The sequence below is a fragment of the Triticum urartu genome, chromosome 7 (genome assembly GCF_003073215.2).
Source record: "Triticum urartu cultivar G1812 chromosome 7, Tu2.1, whole genome shotgun sequence".
Classification (NCBI taxonomy): Eukaryota; Viridiplantae; Streptophyta; class Magnoliopsida; order Poales; family Poaceae; genus Triticum; species Triticum urartu.
The window spans coordinates 411,419,153-411,424,917 of NC_053028.1; positions in this window are offsets into that span (position 1 = coordinate 411,419,153).

Below are 5,765 nucleotides of genomic sequence, written 5' to 3' on the forward strand. Positions count from 1 at the left end.
TAATACTCCGGAAAGTGCCGAAGAAAACCCCCTCCAGCAAGATTTAGCACAGGAGGATGGAGAAACCATCCCTCATGAGAGAGCGGCAGATAGAGAGGTCGAGGACGATAATTATATGCCTCCCTCCGAAGATGAGGCAAGCCTCGACGATGATGAATTCATCGTGCCAGAGGATCCCGTCGAGCAAGAGCGTTTTCAATGCAGGATTATGGCCACGGCAAGAAGCCTCAAGAAAAAACAGCAACAGCTTAGAGCTGACCAAGATTTGCTAGTCGACAGATGGACTGAAGTCCTTGCGACCGAAGAGCACAAACTCGAACGCCCCTCCAAGAGCTACCCAAAGCGCAGGTTGCTACCCCGATTAGAGGAGGAAGCACTTGATGCGGCCGACCGGCCACCTCGTGGCCACGACAGAGAGGCCTCTCGGCCCTCCACTCAAGCCGCACCCCGTACCAAGGCACGGGAATATGCGCCGGACTTACGAGATATGTTGGAGGACAAGGAAAGGCAAACAAGATCGATCTACGGATCGCGTGGGCGCCCCACGGCTCGAGATGGTAACCGTCATGCCGGCCACAAATTCGGCAGGGCCGAACACAGTAGACAAAGCTCATTGGAGCTACGTCGTGATATAGCCCAGTACAGAGGCGCCGCACACCCACTATGCTTCACAGACGAAATAATGGATCATCAAATCCCCGAGGGTTTCAAACCCGTAAACATCGAATCATATGATGGCACAACAGATCCTGCGGTATGGATCGAGGATTGTCTCCTTCATATCCACATGACCCACGACGATGATTTCCATGCCATCAAATACCTCCCACTCAAGCTTAAAGGACCAGCTCGGCATTGGCTTAACAGCTTGCCAATAGGATCAATCAGTTGTTGGGAGGACCTCGAAGCCGCATTCCTCGACAATCCAAGGAATTTATGTGCGACCCCCAGACGCCGATGACCTAAGTCACGTAATTCAGCAGCCAGAGGAATCGGCCAGACAATTCTGGACACGATTCCTAACAAAGAAAAATCAAATAGTCGACTGTCCGGACGCTGAGGCCCTAGCAGCCTTCAAGCACAATATCCGTGACGAGTGGCTTGCCCGGCACCTTGGACAGGAAAAGCCGAAGTCTATGGCAGCACTCACGACACTCATGACCCGCTTTTGCGCGGGAGAAGACAGCTGGCTTGCTCGTAGCAACAATATGACCAAGAACCCTGGTAATTCGGATACCAGGGACAGTAGTGGCAAGTTGTGTCGCAACAAGAAGAAGCGCCGCATTAACGGCGACAATACTGAGGTTACAACAGTTAATGCCGGATTCAGAGGCTCTAAATCCGGTCAGCGGAAAAAGCCATTCAAAAGGAATCCTAGGGGCCCGTCCAGTTTGGACCGAATACTCAACCGCTTATGCCAGATACATGGCACCCCCAAAAAGCCGGCCAATCACACCAACAGGGATTGTTGGGTGTTCAAGCAGGCAGGCAAGTTAAATGCCGAAAATGAAGACAAGGGGCTGCATAGAGATGATGACGAGGAGCCCCGACCGCCTAACAACAGTGGACAGAAGGGTTTTCCCCCACAAGTGCGGACGGTGAACACGATATACGCAACCCACGTCCCCAAATGGGAGCGGAAGCGCGCGTTGAGGGACGTATACGCGGTCGAGCCAGTCGCCCCAAAGTTCAACCCATGGACCTCCTGCCTGATCACCTTTGATCGAAGGGACCATCCCACTAGCATCCGTCATGGCGGATTTGCCGCATTGGTTCTAGACACAATTATTGACGGATTTCATCTCACTAGAGTCCTTATGGACGGCGGTGGCAGCCTGAACCTGCTTTACCAGGATACAGTGCGGCAAATGGGCATAGATCCCTCGAGGATTAAGCCCACGAAAACGACCTTTAAAGGCGTAATACCAGGTGTAGAGGCCAACTGTACAGGCTCAGTCACACTTGAAGTGGTCTTCGGATCTCCGAATAATTTCTGAAGCGAGGAGTTAATCTTCGACATAGTCCCATTCCGCAGTGGCTATCACGCACTGCTCGGGCGAACCGCATTCGCCAAGTTCAATGCGGTACCGCACTACGCATACCTTAAGCTCAAAATGCTAGGCCCTCGAGGAGTAATTATAGTCAATGGAAACACCGAACGCTCCCTCCGAATGGAGGAGCACACGGCGGCCCTTGCAGCATAAGTACAAAGCAGCCTCTCTAGGCAGTTCTCCAGTCCGGCCATTAAACGACCGGACACCGTCAAGCGCACCCGGAGTAACCTACAACAAGACCGCCTGGCACGATCCGAGCAGGCGTAGCAATGCGGCCCCAACCCCATCCCTAGCAAAAAGGTGACGCTAGTGCTTCGCATGCATAACTACGCTCTAGAAATACCATGGGTACAGGGGGAGGGGCACCATCACGGCACGCCCGAAGTACGGCTTAAACCGCACGAGGGGCTGCCAATTTTTTAATTTTCTCTTACTTTCAGGACTCCATTCTTCGGAAGGCCTCTTCGGTAGTTCAATTGCCGCACAAACGATGCAAGAACCAGGGAAGCAGACAAGCCACGCCACATTACGGAACAACCAGGTGGTCTCTATCACGAGCAGTATACCTATTTCGCATACTATTCCACAGCTTGCCCCTGGAACAGACATGTTACATAGTCCAACCTTTTTCTTATCGCATTATTTCTATCGTTCTGCTTTGATCGCAGCCCTCTTTAATAAACAATGCATAGCTTTTATCTATTTTTGCATTACTCTTTTTTTATATGTTCCTTAATGACATGTTGCACCCGTACACTTTCGTACGGCCAAAATACGCCAGGGGCTTCAGTACCCCTCAACATGGTGTGAGAAGTCCGAACACTTTAACAAGTGCGGCACCCCGAACTTATAGCACTATATGCATCGGCTCTGAATCATGTCTTGGGTCAATAGTTGGGTTTGCCCGGCTCCTATGATTTGGTGCTTATGTTCCGCTATATCGGCTAAGGTAGCACTAGGAGAAGCACTGCGATTGTGCCCCAGTTGAGCTGGGTCGAGCACCTCAGTGGAGAAAGCTAAAACTGACTGTCATGATGAAGCGAGAGCTGGTCGCTATTCGAGAGGTTTTTTCGAGTCCTTAAAGACTTATGCCGCTTAGGGCGAGGAGTCGGCTCCGTCCGGCCAAGGCGTGGATAGTGCCCTGTACTCGGTCTTCCGAATACCAGGGGCTTCGCCAAAATTTAAAATTATAGAATTCTATGGCTAAGTGAGAGTGTTCGCGCATTATAGTCTGATTGCCTTGTTTGTTGGGCTGAGCGCCTCCCTCGAAGGACCCAAACATGGGAAAAAGAGCGCTCAGGTTTATCCCCGAACACCCCAGCACTAGCGGCACGGGGGCAGAAGCCGACGACTCGCCATCTCTCAGAATTGATAAACAGCCGCACAGAAGGTAATATTTTAAATTCAAACAGCATTGCTTAGCGCATATGAACAAGTTTTCAGCGCACAGGACAAAACGAGCGAGTTTTACTCAAAAATTACATCCCTAGAACATTCATCTGCCACAAGGTAGGCACCCTTCAAAACATCCTTATAATAATTTTCGGGCTTGCGATGCTCTTTCCCCGGCGGTGGCCCGTCCTTCACAAGCTTCTCAGCATCCAGCTTGCCCCAGTGCACCTTAGCACGGGCAAGGGCCCTACGGGCACCTTCAATGTAGACGGAGCGCTTGATGACTTCGAGCCTCGGACAGGCTTCCACCAGCCGCCGCACCAGCCCGAAATAGCTCCCAGGCAGAGCCTCTCCAGGCCACAGCCGAACTATGAGGCCCTTCATGGCCTGTTCGGCCGCCTTGTGGAGCTCGACCAGTTTCTTCAGCTGGTCGCTCAGGGGCACGGGGTGTCCGGCCTCAGCATACTGAGACCAGAACACCTTCTCTGTCGAGATGCTCTCCTCGGCTCGATAGAATGCAGTGTCATCGGACACACTCCGGGGAAGATCTGCGAACGCTCCTGGAGAGCTCCGGATTCGGGTAAGTAACAAGTAACTCATGTTTATGTGTTTGCTTTGCATAAATAATGCCTTACCCGCCGCTATCTTCTTCACCTCATCCAACTCCTGAAGGGTCTTCTGGGATTTCGCCTTGGCAGACTTGGCATTTTCAATAGCCACCGCGAGCTCGGACACTCGCGTCTTTGAGTCAAGCTCCAAACTCTCATGTTTTTCCATGAGAGCCTGGAGCTCTTGCCGCACCTTGCCAACCTCGGCCTCATACTTCTCCTGCTTGGTGCACTCTGTGGCCGCCCTCTTCTCGGCCTCGACCAGCGCTTGCTTAAGGGTCGCCACCTCAGATGTGGCCCCTACAATAGCCACGATAATCCTGTCATTTTTTGCAATTGCACCTTTTTATATATATTTAAACAAGGTATTTCTTACCTTCATTGTCCTCGAGCTACTTCTTGGCACGCCCGAGCTCTTGCTCGGACCGCTCGAGGTTCTGCTTTAGCGTGTGCACTTCCGCAGTCAGTGCGGCGGACGCCAGCAGGGAAGCCTGCACACGCATATTGACTCCTTTTTGTTAGACTCCTGCGAATTTTATTTGATCGTCTATTTGGCTTTTCTTCCCGAACGCCAAATAGAGCATCAGGGGCTACTATCTATGCGGTAATATTATTTACACATTCTTTACTTACCTCAAAGCCTGTCAAAAGGCCAGTACAAGCTTCAGTCAGTCCGCTCTTGGCGGACTGAACCTTCTGGACCACCGCACTCATAATGGTGCGGTGCTCCTCGTCGATGGAGGCGCCCTTGAGCGCCTCCAACAGATTGTCCGACGCCTCCGGTTGGACGGGGGTCACCGGCACCGAGGGCCTGCTCCTCTTGGAAGAAGGTCGCCAACTGGACTCCGGAACCTTTGAAGGTTCCGGAGCGGTGTCCGGCCTAAATCCGGACTTGGAGCCCTGGGAGATTTTATCCCCTTCACCCCTGGAGTCCCGGAGGTCACCTTGCGGTGCCTCCAGGACCACCTCCTCCTGGCCTAGAACGTGTTGGGACAACACTTCGGCGTCATCCGTAGGGCGGGGGGAGGAAGCCGTCGGAAGCGAATTCACGTCCGACGAGTCCAGTGAACCGCTCCACGACTCGTCGAGCCGGTCTATTGGTGGGCTGCATATTCATATTCGACATAAGGGAAAGTTGTGCGATAAAGGAATACTATGAATTACTCTGGTATCCGGATACTTACGATTTCGCCAGGGGCTTAGCCCTGTGCGGCCACTCCTCTTCGCCGTCGTCGGCGTCGGTGGAGTAGTCCGGAGGAAGGGTTTTCCCCTTCTTGGACCCTTCGGTCTCCCCAGTTGGGGCAACCTTCCTTTTAGTCCCTTCCCCCGCTGGAAGGGGAGAGGTCTCTTCTTCCTCCTCCTCATCTTCATGGGAGGAGTGCGTCTTGGAGCCGTCGGATGATGGATCCGACGCCTCCTGGCGCCGGGCACTCTTTCGAGTCCCCTTGGCCTTCTTCTTGACCTTCTTCTCTGACACCACATAGGGTGCCGGAACCAGCAGCTTCACCAATCGAGCATCGGCTGGGTCTTTGGGCAAAGGTGCCGGACAGTCGATCTGTCCGGACTTCGCCTGCCAATCCTGTCAAAGGTAAGGGAGCTTAGATCCCGCACCGAATTAAACTATGAAAAACTAGTGCCCTGTAATAGGTACAAAAAACTTACCACGCTAGCATGACGCTGCGCGCTGAATCCGCGATCCTCGGTAGCGGAT